Genomic DNA, 24,859 nt, shown 5'->3' with positions numbered 1-24,859 from the left:
CACCATGGCAGTTGGATGGTTTAAGAGACAGAATAATTCTTTCCACCTCGATGATAGATATTTTGGAGAAGATAAATCGGGAAGGTTGGATTTCAGCGGGGTTAGAGGAGGCTTTAGGAGGGGGTGGGGCATTTAAAGATGCTTTTTTTGGGATAATTTATTTTGTAAGGTGGATACTTTATTGGCAAGTGCATGTTGGATATCTAAACACCATTTTTTATCTTTGGTGCATGTGTCTGGTATTGCAATGGGAGTCTCCAATTCTTTAAGTATAGTGAATAATTCTTTCATATTGGAGTTAGCTTAGGAAATACGGGTGTCATAGGATTCCCGTTTAGCAAGGCAGATTTCTTTTTTATAGAGGGATAAAAGCTTGGTAAGCTTTAATTTATTGGCTTCGGATGGTAGTAATTTCCATGCAGCCTCGCAATTTCTTTTTTGTTGCCTTAAGTTTTTTAGGAATGGTGTGAACCATTTGTTTAAATGGTGGTGTCTATTCGAAAACGGGGTCAGCACAGCTGCAGGGCTTCACCAGGCACTTTGCGGTCCAAGATGGTGTTGCTGTCCAAGATGGTGTTGCTGGCATCTTCTCTCGACCTCTGCTTCGGATTCTGTCCTCCAGTGGTCGACTCTGCTCTTAGTCCCAAAAAGCTTGCTTTTTATGCAAGTTCCATTCATTCACGGCCCTAGGCTGTCAATCACACAGCAGGGTGGCTGTCCTAGGAACTGGTTTCACTCAGGCACACCTTGAGACAAAGGACAGGGAAGTTTCGGGACCCGCCCTCACTTCCTGCCTTTCCAGAAACACTGGAGCCTGGGCAGGCTTCAGGGCTGAAGCCCGCCAAAGGCAAACTACACAAAGGGCTCAAACCTCATGCAAACAATAGATTAAAAGCCTACAAGAAACTAACAAGAGATGGCGGAAAAAGAAGACGGGGGGGGGGGGGGGGGTGAGGCATTTTTGGGAAAATAGTCACCCTTGTGTGCAGCACTGCAGCTGAGGTATGAGCCTGCAGATACATATCACAAGGTAGTAAAAAAGGAAACCACTGCTACCAGCCATTCACGTGAGTTAGTGTAACAAAATGTTACATGAGGAATGGGTTGAAGGAATTACTAGGCAATTCCCCCAGCACTCCACGCAGGGTGGTGTGCTAGTCCCATGAAGTAAAGGTAAGTATGGCAGGGGTCATCTTACTATTCTTGGGAACAGTAGTTCACCCACGAAAATGTAGTTAAACATTGAGTCAAGTCCAAGGAACATGACAGTGGCACTGCACAAAAGGTGCTGTGTGTTACAGTGCAAATGCAGATGCCTATGGAGTTTTTCCAGATTCCATAAATCAGTAAGGAACATAGAAAATCATAGTCAGGAAAACACAAGTGAGTGAGAAAAAGGTCCCAGTTACTCAGGAGTAAAACGCCCTGAATCCGAAGAGCTGGCAGTCTCTAAGGTTAAAGGGAATTGGCACAGAAATAGAAATTCTCCCCGAACACTGTCACCATTCCGAGTTGAGCCTTGGACCTTGGTGGGTCCTCGGCTTGTGCTATAAATTGCCTGCTCCCGAATTTTCAATGTCTTAATCTTCAAGGGGGCTGCACTGGAACCGCTTTTCTGTTTGTCGCTGAAGGTTTGCCTGTCACTGCCTGATCGTGCTGACTGCCGTTGAAACCTGTCTTCATCTGTCCTGTGAGGTGTCCCAATGGGGTCTGTCCTGCAGAGGTCTTTTTCTATTGTTTTCGACCTCCACTTGAAGTAGCTCTCGCACCCGCTGCCCCATGGCTTCTCTCAACCGAACAAAGGACAGCAGATGGTGTCCACAGCGAATTCTGGATGGCCTGCTGTGTCACATGGAAGAATCTGAGTCAGGCGTGCAAGTAAACATAGCTGTTCCTCTCCCCCCTTTCCTACATAGGGTAACATTGGGTGCAAAGCCCCTTGGCCCCCAACTCCTTCTGGCCTGACCTTTATCATCAAACCTGAGTCTAGGATCCTACCTGACGGGTAACCTTGGGACTAAGATAGAGAAGGAGTACTTACCTGATTTTTAGAAAATACTTATTTCACTTTATATTTTTCTTGGGGATGGTCAACCCACATGGGAGACTATCCTGGAGCTCTGGCTGGCCGGCCTGCATCACAGCTTCTCCCTCCAGGAAAGTTTGGGACCCTACTAGGGCTCCCTGGGACTACCGTTGTGCTTGGGGGCGGTAGACCCACATGGGAGACGGATGCCTAAGGCCAGAGAGATCACCTCCAACCGTCTTGGAGTTCCTGCTGGCCTGTGTTACAGCATTTCCTCACCAGGGAGCCTTGGCAGTGTGCCAATACCTCCCTGAAGGGAAAGGCTGTAACGCAGCACAGCCAGAACTCCAGGACAGTTGGAGGTGATGTCCCCAGCCTTGGGCATCCGTTTGCCATGTGTTTGTACTGACCACAAGCACAGCGGCAGCTCCAGGAAGCCCTGGCAGGGTCCCCTTCCCTCCCCTGAAGGATATTCTGTAACGCAGCCCAGCTAGTGCTCCTGGATGGTCGGGGGCGATGTCCCTAGCCTTGGGCGGCTGTCCCCCTTGTGGGTTGACCATCTCCCAAGTGCAGCTGCAGTCCCAAGGGGCCCCGGCAGGGTTCCCGACCTTTCTCGGCGGGAGAAGCTGTAACGCAGGCCAGCCAGAGTTCCAGGATAGTGGGGGGTAATGGTCTGGGCCTTGGGCGGCTGTCTCCCATTTGGGTTGATCGTCCACAAGCCCAGTGGCAGTTTTCAGGGAGCCCCGGCAGGGTCCCTGTCCTTTCCCAAAGGGAAAAGCTGTAACACAGGCCAGCCAGAGTTCCAGGATAGTGGGGGTTAATGGTCTGGGCCTTGGGCGCCTGTATCCCATGTGGGTCGACCGTCAAGTCCAGCGGCAGTTCCAGGGAGCCCCGGCATGGTCCCCATTACTCCTCGGAGGTGAAATCTGTAACGCAGCACAGCCAAAGGTGCAGCCTGGGCTTGCGACAGTCAACCCACATGGGAGACAGCCGCTCCCAGGGAAACACCAATGTTCCGCTGGCATGGGGGGGCCATTTGTGATCTGACCCTGTAATTGTTTCCCAGCCCACCAACAGACCTCCCCAGACTGCCCACTCCCGCCCAAACCAACAATAATCTAGCCCCAGTCCCACCAGCCCCACTGACAATGGGCCCTAACCATAGAATAATAAAAAATATACTTGCATAACGTTGCAGCTCCTTTTGCGTAGAAAAAGCTGTAAACGAAACAAAAAACATTTGTTACCTATGGTCAGCCCAGCAAAAACAAATCATAACTATTACGTGCCGATAACAGCCATCCCTGGTGGTCTACTGACTTTCACCCAGGGGCAGAGTGCCAGATTGCACTAGCAGTCTGCCCCCATGGAGGGCTAAATGAGGTGCCCTGTCCTCCATTTTGGGTTGGGGAGAGGGCCGCCCCCTTTCTATTACACACATTACTGGTGATTTAGGATGCCCCCCAAAACCCACCAAAAACATGTTTTTGTTTTAGTAATTTTTGTTTTGCCCCGTCCCTAGTGGCAGATGGGCATATTACTGTACCCATCTTCTCGCAGTGGGTTGAGGGGAGGTGGCACCCTCTTTCTATTGCAAAATTCTCTGGTGCCCCCTCTCACCAAAAATAGGTGGGGAGGCATCTCATGTACACCCTCCTAGGGACAGAAATCTGTCCCCAGGGAGGGCTAGACAAGATGCCCCCCATTAATTTGGGCTGGGGGAGAGAGGGTCACCCTCCTTTCCTAGTGGGAACATCCATGGTGGTTTAGTGTCTCCTCACCCCCACCAAAAACATGTTAATTTATTTTTTATTTTTATGACCCTTCCCTAGGGGCCGATGGGAGCATTAGTGTGCCCATCTCCCCCCAGGGTGGGCAAAGCGTACTGCCCAATGCTTTGAGGTCCGGGGGGGAGAGGTCCGCTCACATAGTAATCAGCCCCCTCACACTCCCCACTTCAAAAACAGATCCCTCGTGGTCTAGTGGCATTGCTGGGCACGGATCGAGCGTTCCGTGCCCAGCAATACTTACCCGCCTCGTGGCATGACACTTTGGGACAATTTATCCACGAAATCTCTTGTGATGAACCATTGGATTTAAAATGGGGAAATGCGTGTTGAGAGATTAATACCAGACTGGAAATCGGAGATAATTTAAATCAGTTTTTGGAACCACTATCTGAGAGATTATCACCAGAGAGAATCAAAATCCGGTTTTGGAACCATGATTTTCTTTATCTTCGGTAGAATGGAATACTCTCTGAAATAAAAAACCTATTACTTTTTGGAAACAGAACTTTGTCAGAATGTTATTTGAACTTTGAGTCACCACAAAAACGTAAACAATACCTCACAATTCAATAATAACTGTGAGTCTTGCACTGGCTCGACTTTCCTTTTCTTTTTTTGAATGCTGGTTGGCGCATTAGAGTATCATCCCACCTCAATTAATTTTTTCTGTGTGGCAGCCACACAAAGTGGGATCAACCTCTGCCAGAACACGAGTGAATTTAAATCCAAAATTTGTAGAATCACCAAAGGTAAGCTTCATTAGGCTGCAAACTTACCTATCTTCTGTGAATTTTGCGCCTTTCGGGAAAACAACAGTGAAAACGATTACCGTCTTGACGATTCATCTCACTTTCTCAGTCCAGCAGTCTGGTGAGGTGATTTCAATGAGTGGAATCTTGCCTCTGGCGCTCTGGAAGAAGTCCACCAAGTTTTGTGAGGATTCGATCTTCGGAAGATGATGCACTGCAGAGTGGCTACAGGTCCCATTGTATTGGCGGTTTGCAGCTCATTAAGGTCACAACTCATCGTGGGATGGCTCAAAATGTAGGCTGTCTCAAAACTGATTGGCATACATGCCAACATTCTGTGATCAAAAATATTGAAAAAATCGGTATTTGTTGCCACTAAATCGGTAGGCGGTAGGACTGCTTAAAAAGCAGTATCCTACCGCCTAAATCGGTAGGGTTGGCAAGTATGTAGCAGGTGCCGGAGAAAGGGGCGCTGCGTTGTGCAGCTACGCTGAAGAAATAGCATATTGCACTTGCAGGCGGGTGGAAGTGGCGAGACTCGCGCAGGGCGGGGCTGAAACGTGCAGTTTACCCCCCCGGCTCCTGGCGCAAGCTCACACCTGCCAGAACTCATTAAGAGGAGTGGCTCGCCATTGCTTCAGCGGCTCGCCCCAGCATGTAGATGACTGGCACCGGGGAGCTGAGGAACCATGTGGCTGTTGATATCCAGAAGTGCTGGAGCGGATCGCACGGGCGCCTCTGACAGTCTGGGGAGGTTGCACTGGTCTGCTAACTGCTGCCAGTAAGAACACACCATTATAAAAGCAGCAGCTTGGACACATCCCCACTGAAGAACGTTCCTCGGATTCTGTATACTTGCGCACCCTGCCACCATGGCTGAACAGGCTGCTAAATCCAGGCCAGAAACAAAAAGAATCATGTTTGAAATCACATCAAGAGTCACATATAAGAATGTCCCCAACTGGCATCGAGATCTCTGTGAAAACATCCCCATTGTTCTCTGTGGCAGCAAAGTGGATATTAAAGACAGGAAGGTGAAGGCGAAATCCAGTCTTTCACTGGAATCAGAATCTCCAGTACTACGATATTTCTGCCAAGAGTAACTACAACTTTGAAAAACCCTTCCTGTGGCTTGCAAGAAAGATAATTGGTGATCCCAACTTGGAGTTTGTATCAATGCCTGCCCTCGCACCCCCTGAAGTTGTTATGGACCCAGCATTGGCAGCACAGTATGAACAAGATTTACAGATTGCCCAAACCACTGCACTGCCAGATGAAGACGACGATCTGTGAGGGAGTTCGGCTGGAGCCCAGCGACAGATTTCTAGTTTTATAGCCAACTGTCCTTTGATGTCGATGGTGCAACGTGTTTGCCACTTTATTATCTAGCTGAGCAGAACATGTGCTTAATCTTTGGGATGCTGAAGGAGATGAATGGGCTTCAGAGTGAATGTGGCAGTAAAATTAATTCCTTCATATTTTGGACCTGCGTATTTAGCGGTTTTGGACTGCAATTACTTTACCCCTCAAGTTTCAAATCTAATTTAAAGACTGCTACAGTCACATCACTTCAGTGATTAACCCTGTTTGTTACTGTCATTCCCGTTCCATTTTTCGTTTAGACCATAATAAAGTTGTATATCAAATACCTAAGCAAGTGAACTTTTACACACTGTAAGTACTTCTTTTAAGGATGCAGTTCTTGTGGAACCACCAGTACTGTTTTCTGTTTGTTTTAATTGATTTTATGGTTCTGTGGCACTGTAAAGACACTAGTGCATTACCCTGTGTATTGAACATGCTACTTGAAAGGACGTGTTGCTCTGCTGGTTAGTGTGAAGGTGACTCTGTGTTGGCCGGATTAACCATGCTGAAATGTTGCTCTGGTCTGCAGCTGCAGATGTTAACTATTTGACAAGTCATTCCTACTCCTGTCTGTCTTTTGGACCTCTGTTAGGAAAAGGGGCTCCTCGAGATACTATATAGCAGTCTGAAACATTGCTGTGGGTGCTATCCAAGCTGGTGCAACCGCTGGCTTTGGTTTCTTTGGAACATGGCATACAAGTTGCAGCTGGTTCATACTTGTCCAAACGGATGCCACTTTTACACGCCAATTCTAGCTTTTCATTTTGATTGGTTTGGCAAAATTATAATTTGGGTGCTTTCAGCTGTCATCCGGGGTGTGTACAGAGATGGAATATTGAGCAAAATAGATTGCTTTGTGAATGGTTTGTAATATGGGAATTAAAATGTTGGAGAGCTTGGCCTCACACGGACCCAATGTCTACGTATTGGCTAATAATAAAATATTTATTTTATTTTTTACAAAAATCGGTATTTGTTGCCACTGACAGGGTAATTCATGGAATAAATGTGCACCGAAAAGGGGGAGCGCAAGCTTGAAAAACGCAGCGAACGCGTGCCAAAGCTGTGCACGCAAGCGTTCATCGAGTCATGGAATGCACTGCATGTGTAAATCCTGGGATGTGCGCCAAATCCGTGGGTGGCGCACGCGGGTGCCCACGTCACCAAACACCGTGCACGACGCGCACAATGTATAGCGCACACAAGAAAAGTGGGCGTAACACGCGGAATGGGGAACAACGTGTGAAAATGTGGGCATTAGGGGGGGAAGTATGGGAGGTAAACCGCAACGCCCACGCGCACCAACAACACGTATTCATGGAATCGAACAAGGGAAACACGTGCGCCAAAAAAGACGCGCTAATCCGGAAACACGTACTCCAGTAGGAAGCAGGCATAAGCGTCTACGCGCAGCATAAAAGTGCACGCAAACAACAAACAAGCTCATATGCTACGATGAATATACCATTCCTCACAGCTGTGGTCGTGGGACACCGCAGGAGGAGGATGATAGCCAGGCCCTGCATTTTCTTACCAAGGACCAGCCTTTTTGGGATGCCTGATGACCAGGTGTATGGGAGATACAGGTTTCCACCACTAATAATCCTAGAACTGGTCAGGGAGTGGGAAGATGACCTCACATCACCCACCCTGTGCTCCCAAGCACTGAGCCCCTTGGAAAAGGTGCTCAATGTACTGTACATCTTGGCTACTGGGTCATTTCAGTGGACAAGTGCCATAGTTGGGGTGTCTCACAGGCCACGCAGTCACGCTGCCTACACCAGGTGTTGGCGATCATGACTGCACGCCCCTCAGTCCGCAGGCACATATACATGCCCAGAACACCTGCAGAAAGGCAGGCCGTCGGCCAGGACTTTTACGGGGTGGCACACTTCCCCAAAGTGCTTGGTGCCATTGATTGCACCCATGTGGCTCTCCGTCCTCCCAAGGCCACTGAGCACATCTATCGAAACTGCAAGCACTGGCATTCCATCAACTTGCAGGTTGTATGTGATGCCAAGGGAATCGTCACCTCGGTATATGCCAACTATCCGGGGTCCAGCCATGATAGTTTCATATTCCTAATGTCACCCCTAAACCGGGACCTGGAAGCTGGGAGGCATGGCGGCACATGGCTAATTGGTGAGTATAAATGCCTCTGCACATGGATGCATGTCAGACACTGAGAAATGGGGAAACCCAACAAATGACAACCATTATAACCTCCCCAGGGGACAGTGCCTACCCTCTGAGCACCTACATGATGACGCCAATACAGAACCCCACCACACCACCCGAGGTAAGATACAACACAGCCATTATTGCAACCCAGGGCATAGTGGAGCGCACATTCGGAGTGCTGAAGTCACGCTTTCGCTCCCTTGACCGCTCTGGTGGACAGCTGTTATATGCGCCCCCAGTAGTGTGCAGGATCATAGTGGCAGCATGTGTCCTGCACAACGTTGCAACCTGGTGGGGCTTGTTGGTGGACATGGTGGTGCCCCCACATCCCCAACCACATGCACGCCTGCTGCGCATGGGAGGTGAAATGGCACGTGGTGAGGCAGCCCGTACCCAGCTTGTGGCAAATTTCTTCACCTAAAATCCCACCCCTCTGGAGTGCACACAGGCCTGGCACATAACAGCTGACAATTTATGATGATGACAAAAGGGACAGTCAACTGTCACAACCATACCACCCTGAGACTGTTTACCTGGAAGTGCTACATTGTGTGCATCCCTAGCTACTTAAACACACCCAATGCTGTGTCAGTAAAAGGCACACATTCATGCAGCATGAAGGACTACCCCCTTGCAAAATACTACATCCAAATAGTGGCATGTCACCCAACCCCTTCCTAACCCCATCTCAGCTACCCAACACACCATGGCATGGCATGCAATGTGAAAGCAACCAAATGAATGCACAACACATGACACAAGTGTCACAAAGAGCGCAGTCCCAAGTGGAAACAGGCCAGAGACAATTTCCTCTCACTAATGAAAAAAAAACAGCACACATGAACAAATACCAGCAAGACAAAACATCAGTACAGGATGCAACAGTGGCAGCATATGACAGTAAAAAATGAAAGTAGTGCAAATGTCACAACCTGACAAAGGCAGCACATCGACCCCTTCCAACTGCAGTGTGTTGCTGGTAGATAAATGTGGCAGTGTACTGCATACAACATGAACTGCATCTGCAATGGTGACGGGCTCGTCAAGACATGAAGAAGTAACATGTATATATGCAAAAAGTCCTGTATGTAAAAACATATACAAATCCACCATGCAGTGGAGAAATGAACACCAATCCCCACTAGGGATGTATACAACGTTTGGACTACAGGCTGCCCACACAACTTATGGGAGCCCAATTCCTCTGTGTTAAGTTACTTTCACTTTGTCACACCCTTTGCAAGCCCATGGAAAGGGGAAGCAGGAGGGTCGTGTGTGTCAGGAACCCAAGTTTCTAACCCAAAGACAGGACAAGCCTGCATGTGCCCAGCTGGAATACACAGTGGATGCCTACGGGAGCCACACAAAGCAACACACTGTAACATGAATTCACAATCTGAAAGAAAATGGTTATGAACAAAAAAGTAAAAGCAAATTAAATAAAGCAAAAGCAAATGTAAAGTAAACCAAATAAAATAATAAAAGAAAATTCAGAATACAATTTAACAAAAAAAAATCTATGAAAATTAAAATAAATTACAAATGAAAAAATAAATAGAAAAATGGCCATGTGTCGACCGGGGATGGGTGGAGGCCACCCAGGAGGGAGGAGGTACAGGGTGCACCCCAACACCCACATTTGTGGATGTTGAGAAAAAAAAACCTCCATGGGCTCATGGCCTGCACGGCTACCCTACAGTGGGAGAACTGCCGTCGCTGTCATCACCCTCTGGTGGTACATTACAAGGTGGCCGTGATATGGGAGGCAGATCACGCAAAGCCCTGGCATGCTCCTCCATGGCAGCAAGAATGCGGGTCTGAAAGGTTTGGTTCTGCAGGCTGATGGTACGGAGATCCCCATGCAGCACCACACGGGTAGAAAGCATTTCTGCCTGCAAGGCCTCGCGTGATGCCCGGATCTCCTCATGGGTTGCCTGGAGCTCAGCTGAGAGTGTGCGTGTCAGCTGCTCTAGCTGCTGTTCTGACCTTGTACATTGGAACACCTCAAGTGCACCTAGAGTATCTCTGAGGGACATGTGTTCTAAACTCAGGGCATCCCTGTGGGCCTTTGACTTTACAGATATGGCTGTGCGCAGAGTCTCCAGTCCAGCCCGTCGGTCCCTGTTGGACGCCAACATGTTCTGCCTGTGTGAGCGGCACATGGAGTCTGTTGTCTGCTTCTGGAGCTCCACCTGCATTTCAGGGGGGGAATGGAAGTTGCCACCCTATCTATGGCCTGAGCCATCATCTCACATGATGCCCCCTGTTGCCCCCTGTTGTGCTGCAATAGTATATATGGAGTTCTCCCACACAGTATTGCCTGGTGGTGCACGGCCACCGCGTTGGCGGGCACCACACCTGTTTGGGGCAAGGTGATGTGCACCTTGCTGTGCTGGCACTACCTGAGACTTCAGGACTGCATTCCTCCTTTGATCTGCTGGCCCAGGAACAGGAGCAAATATAGTGGAGTGTGACCCTGCATCTGTAACCGCCACAGGCGGACTTTCCAACACTGAATGGCCCATAGCGGGGTCTACCCCCAGTGCAGGTGGGTTTGACAGAACAGCATCCCTGCCAGAAACACTCACCTGCGACGGGACATTTGTCTCAATGTTAGATTTGGCACCTGAGCTGTAGAGGTCTGCGGAGGTGTACCCAGTGACACCCATGGACAGGATTGTCTGTAGGAGTAATGGATTTTCACCCACCACCACCCCATGTCCTCATCTGGTGCCTGGTTGTGTCTGTGAGTACTCCTGCCTCTGCGTCATCTCCTCCTCAACAGCATCTAGTGCCTCATCACCTGCAAAAACATAAAATAAAAGTAATGAACACAGGCATGAGCAGCATAGCCCACACACATAGGCATCACGAGGTACACATTGAATAAATGACACATGTCACACATGACAATAACTCTGACATGCATGCACTGGCAATGAAGTGGAAGGGGAGCCTAAAAGCAGCCACTGAGGACTCCAAGATGGGAAAGCAAGACATGTGCTGCATGCTGCATAGCACCGGCATCACACATGAGCCTGTGAGTGGCATGGACAATCCACATACATGACAAATGCCAGCACACAGCTGGCACATAGCATAACCATGGCAGATTTGACAAGGACACCCAGATGGTAGCAAATCAGTACTGTTACACATCCATGTGAAATGGACATCATGAAATAGAACATGCAAAAGAGTGTGACAAAACACGCATGTGCCACACGCTGCAGCAAAGCCAGTGTTCACTAATGCAGTGATGGCAGGCACATGGATACATCAATGGTTGGTAACTTCGACATGACTGAAGACAATTGTCATGTTGAACATTCAAACAGGAGCCAGTTGTGGTTATGCGCAGGCCATGTGTAGGTGCACATTACTCAATCAGCCTGATTGATGAAATCATTCCCATAATAAGTAAACAAATATGGGACATTGTGGGGTGTAATCTATGTCTGAAGTATGTTACATTTGGGGCAGAACGGCACAAAAATGTGTGGTAAACATGCAAAGGATTTCATCGATCAGGCTGAATGAACAGGAAAACAGTATGAACAATGTTGTGGCATGATGGCAGTTGAAGGGCAAGTGCAGTAATTAGGTACAAATTATCAAATGCGGTCAGAAGGGATACTGTAAAACCCAAACCCAAGGCCGGGTGATGGTTTGGAGGCACCACATGGGTGACCCATAGCAGTCAGGACTACATAGCCTCACCTGGCACTCAATCAGAATGCATCACCCAAACAACATACACATGGTTTGCATGGCCACTCACCGGACATTGCCTCAAGATCTGGTAGGTCTCCCACGCCTTGGATCTGATCCTCTGTGATGAAGCCTCCAGCGATAGACTCATGTTCTGTGAGTACTTCCTCCTCTGGTGGAGACCCACTGCCAGTCACCAGAGTAGAGGCACGATTGGAAGCCAGCTTATTCTTTGCTCTGCGTTTGAGTTCATTCCACTGCTTAGAGCAATCAGCTGTGCGCCTCACAAAACCAAGGGAACTAATCTTGTCCGTGATGCACTGCCAGTGGGCCCTACGTTGAGCAGTCGTAGTCTTGCACTCTGCAGTCACCAGCATTTCGCGGCCATGGCCTGACACGTAGCCCACAAGTGCATCTAGTTCCACATCATTGAAACTACGCTTCCTTGAGGGGGGAGCCGTGTCTGGGGTCCCAGCCTGTACCGCAAGAGCACTCTTCTTCCTCTTGGGAGTTGGTGCAGACCCTGAGTGGCTTACGCCGCTCTGGTTGGTAGGGGCTGAAGCGCAGGTGGACTGGGCACTGGAATTAGCCAAAGGCACGATGACCAAAGGTCTCACTGCAGGCATTAGCTGCTGGGTGATGTTGGCAGGACCAACCTCTGTGTGATGGAATTGGACCAACACTGTCTCGGCTGGCTGACTCGTAGCTAGGGTGGATTGAGCTGCAGCTGCACCTGCAGCCTCCTCACCCTGGCTACTTGGGACAGCAGATGACATTGCTGCCCCAGATCCATGTGGCCTGGTGACACCAACTTTCACCGCTATACTTGGCTTTGACTTGGTGACACGGAAGTCAGCCTGGGAGTCATCCTGTGCCGGCTCGGTTGACTATATGGGCCGGGTTAACAAGACCTGAGCTGGGATGGTGTCAGCTGCATCTCCCCGACCCATTGGGGGGGGGGCATAGGTGTCCCTTATTGGTCCCCCACACACTGGCCCCTTGGGCCACCCTGCACATCCGGGCCACGTCCCCTACCGCGGCCACCTGTTGGAGGTCGGCCACCTTTGCCCCCCTTACCACTTGGTCGCCTCCCAACCATGGCACAGATGTTCTTGTGCGAATGGGAGGTGCAGTAAACAATTGTCCTTGGCAATTGGGGTGAAAGGGGCAGGGTACTAGATGTAATACGTACCCTAGTGCTCTAGCAAGGCTGTCTGTGACCCAAGGGGGAAGATGACGGGTCACGCAATGCTCAGGCACCCGAAACAAAATTTAACGTGCACGCGACATCTGGTAGCCCACGTGCGTGGAATAAAGAACCTGCACTACGCTGTGGCACCCAGAAACACCAAAATAAGTGTACGCATGGTGCACGCAGGCTACAATGACCTCTGAATGGGTACGCGACACACGGGGGCAACCACAGTTGAAGAATACGTGCGCGACTCACCGTCTGCCTGGAAAAAGAACCTGAAAAAAACACGCGTGCGCGCGTTGGCAACACCCCTGCCAAAAGAAGAATTGAATGCTGTCTGAGTATACAAGGAGTACGAACTGGAACCGTTGTGAAGTAATCGTGTGTGAACCGACAAGAAGTACAAGAATCACCCGCTCGCTCTCCACAAACAGCACGTACAAGAAAATGGCGTCTTGCGCGTACCTTTTAACCCAGCCCACACATGCAACGTCACTTACGCAGGTACGCGCCAAGGGCCTTTCCTCCAATTACACGCAGTGACACCCATACGTGCACTTTTTGCACGTGTACAATCAACATGCACCCGTGTGGAGGGAAAAGCCTGTGCGCGTTACGTCACAAACGCGCTTACACACTAAGGGCCTTTCCTCGAAATTACACGCTGATGTGCAGGTTTTTCACATGCCAAAACACTTCTATCAAGCTGGCCACGCCACAACACACGGAAGACCATTCTCCTGCCCAGAAGACCATTTTCCAGCCCCCCCTGAGCACACTCCCACCTGCCATCTGCTGCTGCCTGCTGACCATGTGCCCTGCTGTTTGGTGCCTGCACGTCAGCCATCTGCAGGGGTCCAGTTGCTGTGACCACCCCTGCTGGAACAGAAGACTCCAAACTGAAGTTCCATCGCTCCACAGCCCAGCACCAGGACTCAGTTGCCCGCCCACACCTGCCTTGGGGGTTGCCATGTCGGGGGATACACCATCGGAGACCACTGGCAACCCCCAGCCAGAGAGGCAGAGGGCTACCAGATTCAGCGTCGCAGAAGTTGGTATCCTGGTGGAGCAAGTCCTGGTGAATTATGATGCCCTTTTGGAAGTTCACGCACCGACAATGAAGGACGGAAGAGGATCTGGGAGGACATCGTGGCTGCCATCAACGTGGAAGGGGTGGGAGCCCGCGACTTGCAACACGTCCGGAACCGCTGGGAGGACTGCAGGTGCAGGACCCTCAGCAAGGCCCGGCGCCTCTTGAAAGCAAAGTATGCAGAGGGGTGCCGGGTCCGCCTTACCAACATCCAGATGAGGGTCCTGGAATGCATACACCCTGCGCTCCACCTCCAGGTCCTTCAGAGGCAGACCCGCCTGGAGTCGAGCGGTAAGGATGTGTACTGATTGGATGCAGTGCATGTTGAGGTGTGCCAGGAGTGTGCAGGTTGGACATATGTCTTGAAAGGCCCATGTATGGATGTGTATGCACAAGGACATGAGCCTGCCGCGTGTGAGTCCAGTCATGTGTGAGGCACATCAATGGTGTGTGTGTTCAAATGCATGATGGCCAAATGCATGTGTAGGTGCACACATGTATACATTTCTGTGTATGTACTGTGGCATGGTTGTGGTGTGACACATGGATGCTGGTTCCAACTTCATGTATGTGTACAATGCACATGCGCGTGTGTGTGTATTTGACATGTGTGCCACTGTGATACACCATAGATGCATGTGACACCGACATGTAGGAGGCTGATTGGCAGATGTGACATGGATGCCGATGATTTCACTGCGACAGGTGATGGAGATGTACATATGCATGTATGTCTGGTGGTGTGTGCGCATGTTTGGCACTCCCTGTGTTGCATGTGATGTCAGGCTAACCTTCGGATGCTCATGCTGTTGTATGTGTATGGATGGTGCTGCCTGCTGCAAAATTCCTGTTAATTTGCGCATGTGTGTGGGTTCAAATGATGTGTGTTGGGGAGTGTGATACCATGGTTGAAGTTTGACACTGCCACTCATGTGCAACTGTCATGTGTGTATCAGACCATTGTACAGTGCCCTGATGCCTGTGTTCTGTCTCTCCCTGTCTGCAGTGTCAACTGATGAAGAGAGCGGAGACGGTGCTGTGGAGCACAGCGGCAGGGATCCCACCGCCAGCCGGAGACGCAAAGGCCCAGCTCCCCTCCCATGTTGTCATCTTGTCGGGGAGTGAGGCGTCTGGTGCCGCGTCCGCGGCCGTAGCTGCCGAGGGTAAGTCCAAGAGGTGGACTCCTCGGCAGAAGAAGGGGCAGCTGAGACCCTACAGGGGCCTTTGGAGGAAGATGGCACAGAGTCATCCAGGTTGTTGGGGGGGGGGGGGGGTTTGGTTGAGGAGGAGGCCGTGGAAGGCCCACACACAGGGTCTGGATGGGGGGATTCCACTGGTGCTAGTGGTGCAGTCCAGGGGCAGGGATAGGAGGCAGTACAGGCGGCCGCGTGTAGGTGCCTGTGTGTAATCCTGTCCCGCGATCCTATGACTGCATCATCCCGCACCAGCAGGGATGCCTTCGTCCAGACCGTTTTCAGGATTTGGAGGCGCGAACAACTGGCCTTCCTCTCCCTGCAGACGTGGCAATCCGGGACCGTGTTGAGCCTGTCCTGGCTGGGGTGGCATTGCGTCAACGTGGCATTCGGAAGACGTTCAGGGTTCCTGTGTGGACAATGCAAGTTTTTCCGGATGCCTTGTTGACCGCGTCAACCTACTAGGACGGGCACCAGTTCTGGGTTCCTCTGTGAGCTGGACCTTCTACCGACCCCCCTCCTGAACTGAACCCCCTATGCGCCAGTCGTCGTCCGTGCCATCTTCCTGGCCATGTATCACCTGGTCACCCTGTGGAGCTGCCCCTGACCCAGCGGCCAGGCTGGTGGAGGACACATCCCTGCCACAGTCGGGAGTAGGAGGTCCAGCAGGGGTGGCCACCACAACAACTGGACCCCAGCAGGAGGACGACGTGCAGGCATCGACAGGCAGGGCACATGCACGCAGCAGCAGGCTCAAGGTGGGAGCGATGATGGCTCGGAGCAATCAACATCACAGGGGCAGGCATCGGCCAGAGGGCGGGAGGAACCTGGATTGGGAGTGTCTTCCGTGTGGCAGCGGTTGGGCCGGCAAATAGATGCGGAGCAGGGGCCGCCGCAAGAGGCACGGCTCACTATGGTCACGGCAGAGAACTCCATGCGCAGGGCGTTGAGGCGGGCTGAGTGCCTCGAGGAAATTCGCAGGGAGTTGGAGGTGGACATAGCTTTATCCCTGCGAGACTTCGGGGCCAGGGAAGAGGCCCGCCTCGAGGACGTTCAAGAGCAGTTCGATGATGCCCTGGCCCGGGACATCAACAAGTGAGCCGTTGGACTTGCCCGTCACCTTTTTCAATAGTTCTGTAGGTGTAAGTTTCCTTTCTATTTTTTTTTCCTTTGGGGCGCATGGAAAAAGGGCCCCCGCCTTTTTGTATATAGTTAATTAGGTAGGATTTAGGTTAGGTTTCCTTTGGATTGTTGGGCTCATGGAACCTTGGATGTTCATTTGTAAATAGTTTTGGACCTGGATTTCATTTTCTTGGACCCATAGTGGAATACTTTGCTTTTTTTAAACTCTGATTTTTGTTTGATGGACGGACCCATTGGAGCCATTTTACTTTGGATTTTATTGGTTACAGCATTCATTTTCTTTTTTCTTTTTTGGACTTCCGGACTTGGAATATTTTTTTTGTTGGTGTGTGTGTTTGTTTTATTCATTTGGTTTGTTCTTCAATACACTTTTTTTTCTATACTTTACTTTTGTGGTCTTCTGTCATTTGTTTTGTGCATGTCACAATGTGGTGTTCACAGTCGTGTCGCCATTGTGTGGGTCTGAAGGACATGTATTCATGGGCATGCTGGTTATTTATTTTCTATCGTGACATAGGGAATTCAATGTGGAGTGGATGGAATGCTTGGTTGGGTGTTTGGACTGGGGAGGCATGGGGTGGAAACTGGGTGGCCATAAGGGCCATGGGTGTGGAGTGTGATGATGTGTCGGGTGGGGGGGACATGAGTCGGGGCCTGCTGGCAGGTGCCCGTCAATGGTGGGTTGGTGGGTGGAGGACATGAGTTGGGGCCTGCTGGCAGCAGCCCGTCAATGGTGGGTGACATGAGTCGGGGTTCACAAGTGCGCTCACAAGTGCATGGTGCCATGTGGGCTGCCTGCAGGGCATGGTGAGGGTTGTAGAGTAGTCCCCTGTGGTGTGGTGTGGGCTGCCTGCAGGGCATGGGGAGGGGGGAAACGGCACTCCCGGGAGGGCTCACGATGCCAAATCGCGTGTAAAACTTCCAGCGCACCCACGAAATACACGTACCCCGCTCGCCCAAGGCCTGTCTCGTGTGAAACTCCCTGCGTACCCCTGAAATACACGTACCCCGCTCGCCCAAGGCCTGTCGCGTGTGAAACTTCCCGCGTACCCCCTAAATACACATACCCCGCTCACCCAAGGCCTATCGCGTGTGAAACTTCCCGCGCACCTCCGAAATACACGCAGGCACCCCATCCACCCTGGGCATGCCCCACAGGCAGCCCACTCACTCTCCCCATGCCCCGCAAGCAGGCCATCCACCCTGGGCGCATACCCCACAGGCAGCCCACGCCACAGGGGCGTGCTTTTTCTACGCAATTTACCTGGCGAGAGCGGGGTACGCATATTCCGAGGGGTGCGCCAGTACATTTTCATGCTTTTGGCTGCCGTGAGCTGGGTACGCGTAGTATTTTCATGCGATTACAGTGTACCGGCCCTGTAAGCTGGTGCAGGTTTAGCACGGCCCTTTGCGCTGCATTGGTGATTTCAATGTCTTTTCCTTGCGCAAGGGGCGTTCTTGGGGGCGTAACTGGCGCTCCGGGATGTTCTCTGCGACAGCGCTCAAAATGGCTTGGAAATTCCGTGAATATGCGGTGCACCAGAATGCTGTTTAGCGCACAAGGCTGGCGCACGCTCTCTGCGCTGCTCGCGTGCGCTGCCTCTGCGCTGAGATCTATGAATTACCCCCTGAATCGGTATTTGTTGCCACCCTTAAACATTTTTTTCGTCGAGTGTCTTTGCCACAAGGGATGACCCTTAACAATTTTTCAAGGGGCTTCTTTAATAGATGGGCTGACCCTACCCTTACATGTTTTTGGAGAAGCGGCATCACTGGAAAGGATGAACCTTAGCAATTTTTCAAGGCGTGGCTTCGCTACAAGTTATGAGCCTTAACAATTTTTCAAGGACCCACTTTCCTATCAGGAAAACGTAACACATTCTTAGGGGATATTTTTTGTTTATTGTTTAAGGTAAATAAAACTGGGAAAATAAAAGTTGGACTTAAAACCAGGAATGGGAAACATATCAGGAATAGATGCCACTGCCTCACTGGGTGTTTTGGGTGGGCCTTTCATATGGCAGCATGGAATTGCTGCAGATGTGCCACCTTAGCCTCTCCTCTCACATGCTGCATGAAGCCACAGCTCCCAGAGACAACAGCATGGCAGATTCAGCACACCTGAGAAAATAAATCTCAGGACACATGGTAGGACCAATTACTAATCCCCTAAATTCTTGTGACTGAGGCTCCCCTACTCAATGGTGTGTTCTCTCCATGTGCCTCAGAATGTCTGTGGCCATGAAGTGGGGCCCTCTTCGAGGCCCAAAATAGCCCCACAAACTGTGCATTTCACCTGGGGATCGAATTTTCTATCCGAAAAACTCCCCTAACAGAGCAACAAAATATTGCTAAGTCGCTGAATCTTTGGTTGGCCCACTGGATTGTTCTGCATCACCGTAGGTTAGATCTGGGTGTAATTCTTATGCTAGAATGTGGGAATCAACGTTCACATACTGAGTCATACAATGACTATATACAGATTGAATAACATATGTGACAGGATTGACCATAAGGTAACATCAAATGTAGGGTGAATGGACACTGACTCACTATTCTCCACCATAATCTTCTGATAGCAACCAGCAAAAAAGGATGGAAGCCAGAAGGGAATATGTCTTCCCACCCCTAGTCGATTTAGAATTTAAAATTTTCTAGAGATCTAGCAGCACCAGGAGAAAAGGCGACCATCTTGTCCAGAATGGGGAAAACATCACCCAGCATGTGCAATGTCACCATCAGAAGCTTTTTCCAAGAGACAAATTCACAAATCTAACAAAATACTCTGGAAGTAGAGTGCAGCATCCTGGGACTTCAGTTAGATGAGACACGTGGAGCAGGAACACTCAGAGTGCAAGTTGGTAGAAAAGGAAACTGCCTTCTTCCCATGTTTGTGCTTACAACTAACGCTCCAAACCCACGCCTGCAGTGCCAGGAATGGACTACCTCACTGCTCCATTTAAGACTGGTTCATATTATACCCTTCAAAGTGAATTAGGGTCCAACGCTGAATATCTTCTAATCAAACTCCAAACCTCGCCCAGCTCCACCATAGCCTTCCATCTAGTGTACCGCCCTCCTGGCCCCTCCTCTGAGTTCCAAGAGGCTCTCATACATGCTCTGTCCAACAACATCAAAAAAAACCTCCCAGATAGTGCTACTAGGTGACCTTAATCTTGGCCTCAACGACAGGAGCGATGCCCAAGCCTCTACTCTACATAAAGCTCTGTCCACATTAGGGTTTATCCAGTCCATCACTGAGCCTACCCACACTAAAGGCCGGATGCTTGACTAGGGAGCGCATCACAACTGTTCCATCCTTATTCCCGATATCTTCTCCATCCCCTGGTCAGATCACTTCTGCATCAAGTTCAACATTGCCACCACCACAGGGCCCACCAGATACAACCCAGCTTTGCCGGCAGCCCTCTCTAGAAGCTCGCGCAAACCCACTACTGAAAACCTCCTCCCCCACCTCCTAGTTCCTGCCCTCCAACATCCCTTCCCGAATGATCCTAACCTCCTCGCTAACACCTTTAAGCAAGTCATCACCTGTGCCGTTGACACCATAGCACTGCTCACACTTAAGAAAGTGAAGAAATCCAAGCACTCGAACGCCTAGTTCACCCAAGATCTTATAGAATTCAATCCTCAAAAAGGCGCATGCTTGCAGCCTGGAGAAAAAACCCAAACGATAAATCTAAAACAGCTTTCAAAAATTGCTTTAAACAGTACAAAACAGCCATCACTCGGGCCAAAGCTGTATCTTTCAACACCAGGATCAACAATGCCAAATCCGGAACCAAAGAGATCTTTGCAATCTTCAGGGAACTTGAGACTCCTACCACCCCTCCTTCAACCATCATCAAGGATGAGTCCTGGTGTAACACTATTCAAACGGCTATGCTAGACAAGCTTGACAAGCTGCACGCTAAAATTATAGCGCACCAAAAAGCTTTACTATCCACCCTAGAAACGCAGCCCCCCTTCCCCGCGCCCAGTGCAGACGAGGAATTACCCACCTTTGACTTCTCTGACCTGACAGAAACAGAAGTTGTAGACCTTATCAAATCCATCAAGCCTTCTAACTGCAAAGGGGATGCCTGCCCGGCACACATCATTAATGAATGTGCCCACTCCCTGGCTCCCCTCATCACTGCTTTCATTAATTCATCCTTCCACTCAGCTCAGGTACCTAATTCACTGAAGGAGGCCTGGGTCCGCCCTCTCCTAAAGAAAACTTCCCTTGACCCAATGGTCCCAGGGAACTACAGACCAATCACTACCCCTTCCTGCTAAGGATTCTTGATAAAGCAGCTTACCTGCAAGTTCAAAAATTCCTGGAACATAACCAGCTCCTAGGGTTACGCCAATCTGGCTTCAGACCATGGCACGGCACAGAAACTGCCCTACTGGATCTCAAAAATCAAATCGTTGACATAAGAGATGCCGGCAGGCCTGCTTTCCTTCTCCTGTTAGACCTGTCGCCCGCATTCGATCTGGTATATCACAAGACCCTATGTCTTCATCTGTCCTCCACTGCTAACTTCTCCCCAAAAGCCTGCAAATGGATATCATCCTTCCTCAAAGAGAGAGGGATGAAGGTATTCTCCGACTCCTCTAGTGCCGTTTTCTAGCCCCATCAAATGCGGTATCCCTCAAGGGTCCTGCATATCACCAACTCTCTACAACCGCTTCACGAGGCCACTGTTCCAACTTCTTGACGCCATGGGCATCGCATATACCAACTACGCGGATGACACTCGGGTGCTCATACCTCTGACTGGTGACTACCAGACAGTCACGAATACTCTCAATCGCATCTACTCCACAATCCAGTCCTGGATGGCTGAAAACTGTCTGTGCCTAAACAGCGAGAAAACAGAACTCTTGCTAATTGGATCCACAACCACACTCAGTAAACTCGATGCGCAATACAGCGCATTCACAATAGACAACATCCCCATTACCGTGTCCCAAGCCATCAAGACTCTAGGCGTATACCTGGAACCTAGTATGACCATGGACAGACAGGTTAATGCCATCGCTTCCTCAGCTGCTTACCACTCCAAACTAATTAATGCAGTGAGGCCTTTTTTATCACAAGACAACTGCATCACCATTGCTAGGGCCATTATAGGTTCAAGGCTAGATTACTGCAAGGTACTCTATGCCGGCACCTCCCAAAGAAACCTTGCAAAACTTCAAGTTGCCCAAAACAATGCCTTGAGGGCTGCAACGGGTATAGATTGCAGAGAGCACATCTCTGGGGTGAGAAGGCAGGCCCACTGGTTGCTCGTCAAAGAAAGGATCATTTTCAAAACACTGGCCATTGCACACAAATGCATCCATGGACTCGTACCTACCTACTTAGCTCACAGGATCTCCATAAAAACACCCGCCAGACCGCCCAGGTCTGTGTATGCCAATCACCTCACTGTTCTTCATACACGAAGAGTCAGAGCTGGTGGCTCCAGTTTCCCCACCTTGGCGGCAAGTCACTGGAACACCCTCCCTGCCCAACTCAGGATGATCGAATCTCACACAACCTTCCGTAAAGCCCTGAAGACTAAGCTTTTTACCTAACCTGCCTCCCCTACTGTATCAGATTATGACTGTCCATGCCCAATGCACCTGACTTGTAACTTACTGTATTCGATGTAACTGTTCTATTCAACTGTACTGGGCCGCTGTCTTACAACCCTCAAGCAAGCCTGCATATGTATTCTTCTCAGCGCCTCTATGCCCACGGGTTGCAGCGTGCTATACAAATACTAAAATATAAATAAAATTAACTTTTACTCCTGAGCAGAATAATCTGCACTAATGGTGCCAGAAAACAACTCTCAAACTTCAATACCCAATCTTGTCAAAATAGTATGCCATAAATAATGTACAGTATTTACACTGCACACCTTGTTGTTGAACGACATGCTTACAAAATTGCCATAGGCCTTACTGCTCTAACACATGCTTACAATGAATAACAATGCTCCTCATAGACTTACCCAACGCTTTAATGCTCAGTTCCCAACCTTAATTAAACAAATTTGGCCTTTGCCAATCACACTTGAGTAGCCTTTGCCACTTCAATAGTTTAACCTAACCAATGTCTAACTTATCTTATACGCAATCATGTTATCTTGCACACACGCGTACCCTTGTTACTTTAATGTTCGCCCCTAACCAACATGTAACTTGTTTAGTAACTTATTTAGTAAGTAATCGTTTTGTCTTGAACACACGCATAACCCTTGTTATGTTAATGGTTTTACCTAACCAACGTGTAACTTATTTTATAATTCATTTTATCATTGCCAGCCATGATGCATGTGATAATAAGTTTATTAATCAACCACTTGCAGACCTAGAATGTTCACGCAATCCATTCCCATATTGTAGAAGCATGTTCCTTATAACAATCCAGACACACAATTAAGCACCAAACGTGGCGATGATCAGTCACCCCCGTAGTGTTTAACCCACAGTGGTGATCAGACTCCGCCATCGAGAAAGTTTCCAAGATATTATCCTGCAATACTGAACACATATGTACACCTATAGCATATTGCATTCTATGACTTAATTCATAAATGAGTATTACACTCAAGAGAACTCATTTAGAGTACTTGCACATGCAGTCACAAACATCATTATCAACATTTGCACCATAATGCATTTAAAATTGTGCACCCTTATTTTTTTCTTTTATTGTAGTTTACAATTGTGGTTTACAATGTATCCTGTAGTGACAACTGCAAAAATGACCTGTACCTTAACTCTTTTTATCAACTCCAATCACCAAAGGCCTGACATGTCACCAAATAAATTCCTAAACATTCATTGCAGATGTTGGCTAGACTATGATCTTTAAATGCTGCACATGTTCCAAAGTCTTCTATTGTGGACAGCAACGGAGCCATCAACGACCTCATACTTGGCTAATGGCGCATAAACATCTGCATTTTTGATCTCCATCTGCTTGATATGAGCGCCTAACAAGCAAACAATAAATAAATAAATTGATAGCAATTTTGTTCCCTTCATAAAGTCAACCCTAAACACAGTAATTCCCCCCAGATCCACCTGAATTCACATAGATAGTTCGTAGTTCAAAATATGCATGCAATCTATCCCAACTTCATAAAGTTATATTGAGTACCTTCATATGCCGGCTTAATAGGAACTACAAACGTAACCGCGATCAGCACATGGGTCCGCTTGAAATGTGCATAACATGTATTGCACATAGAGTGCCGAAGGTTGAAAGCACATCAAAAGGAAAAGAAATAATAAAGTGCGCTGAATGCACGCCATCTAGCATGACACACGTGTTCCAAGGTCCTTTTCTTCACTCTGCTGCTCATCAAGTCAGCACTGCCATGAGTAGGAGAGAGCACCGGCTACTTGAGATCCAGAGAAAAGAACGCCAGCACCCCCGGCCTGCATGCCTATGTTATCACTCTGACATACTTGCCAACCCTGTCGATTTAGTGGCAACAAATACCGATTTTTGTAAAAAATATATATATATTTTTTTTTTTTTACAAAAATCGGTATTTGTTGCCACTACATCGGTAGGCAGTAGAACTGCTTAAAAAGCGGTATCCTCCCGCTTAATCGGTAGGGTTGGCAAGTATGGATTGGTACCACCAGTGTAAAGGGAAGAGTCCTCTTCCGAGTTTTCCTGACGCTTGGAAGAAGGGGTCGAGCAGCAGCGATTACACAGAAGGCATCTTCAGTCGTCTGGAAGTGGCTGCGGACATCTCTCTCCTTCTTTCTCGTCAATTCTTCTGTTCCAGGGGTCTGCTTGTCTTCTACCTCCATATCCATGCCTCTTATGCAGGAACCAGGCAATCGGCACCCAGGCACCATTCAAACTCTGGGTGGTGGCTATCCTTTCAGGACAGCCAGTCTCCCAGTTGGAACTGGCTCGAGGGAGGCACACCAGAAGACAAAGAACAGCAGAGTTTGAATCCTCCCCCATTTCCTGCCCCCACAGAGACACTGGAGTGTTGGCGGGCTTCACAGAAGATTCCTGCGAAGACAAAAGACAAACCAGGACCTCCCCGAACCAGCACGACAATAGGAGGACCAGGAAGGGACAAGCAAACAAGACATGGCAAAAAAGAACACTGTCACCATTTTGCGTCAATGGTCACCCTTTTGTGCACTACTGTGGCTGTGAGTACAGCCTGGAAGTAAACAGTGCACAAAAGTAGGTAGGATAAAATTGCTGCCACCAGCCAGCCAGTCAGATTAGCTTGTCACTATAACCCAAACAATACAGTAGCAGTGAGAAGGGAGATACTGTGTAAAGGTTCCCACTCACTCAGGGGAACCGACCAAAAATCCCTAAGTCCAGCAAAAAGTGTTGGGGGACTCATATGTGGAGGAGACTAGCCATGGCCTTCAT

The 24,859-nt window shown here is 49.3% G+C and overlaps 1 protein-coding gene and 1 pseudogene across 3 annotated transcripts in view; both read left to right on the top strand.

Annotated features, from left to right (window-relative positions):
• CASD1 (CAS1 domain containing 1) overlaps positions 1 to 24,859 on the top strand; it is an 895,825-nt gene that overhangs the window by 325,708 nt on the left and 545,258 nt on the right. The gene's annotated exons all lie outside the window — the stretch shown is intronic.
• LOC138569071 (GTP-binding nuclear protein Ran pseudogene) lies at positions 5,423 to 5,858 on the top strand (annotated as a pseudogene).

Source organism: Ambystoma mexicanum, chromosome 2q, assembly GCF_040938575.1.
Source record: "Ambystoma mexicanum isolate Mex_15411 chromosome 2q, UKY_AmexF1_1, whole genome shotgun sequence".
Taxonomy (NCBI): Eukaryota; Metazoa; Chordata; class Amphibia; order Caudata; family Ambystomatidae; genus Ambystoma; species Ambystoma mexicanum.
This window is presented reverse-complemented; position numbering and strand designations above follow the sequence as displayed.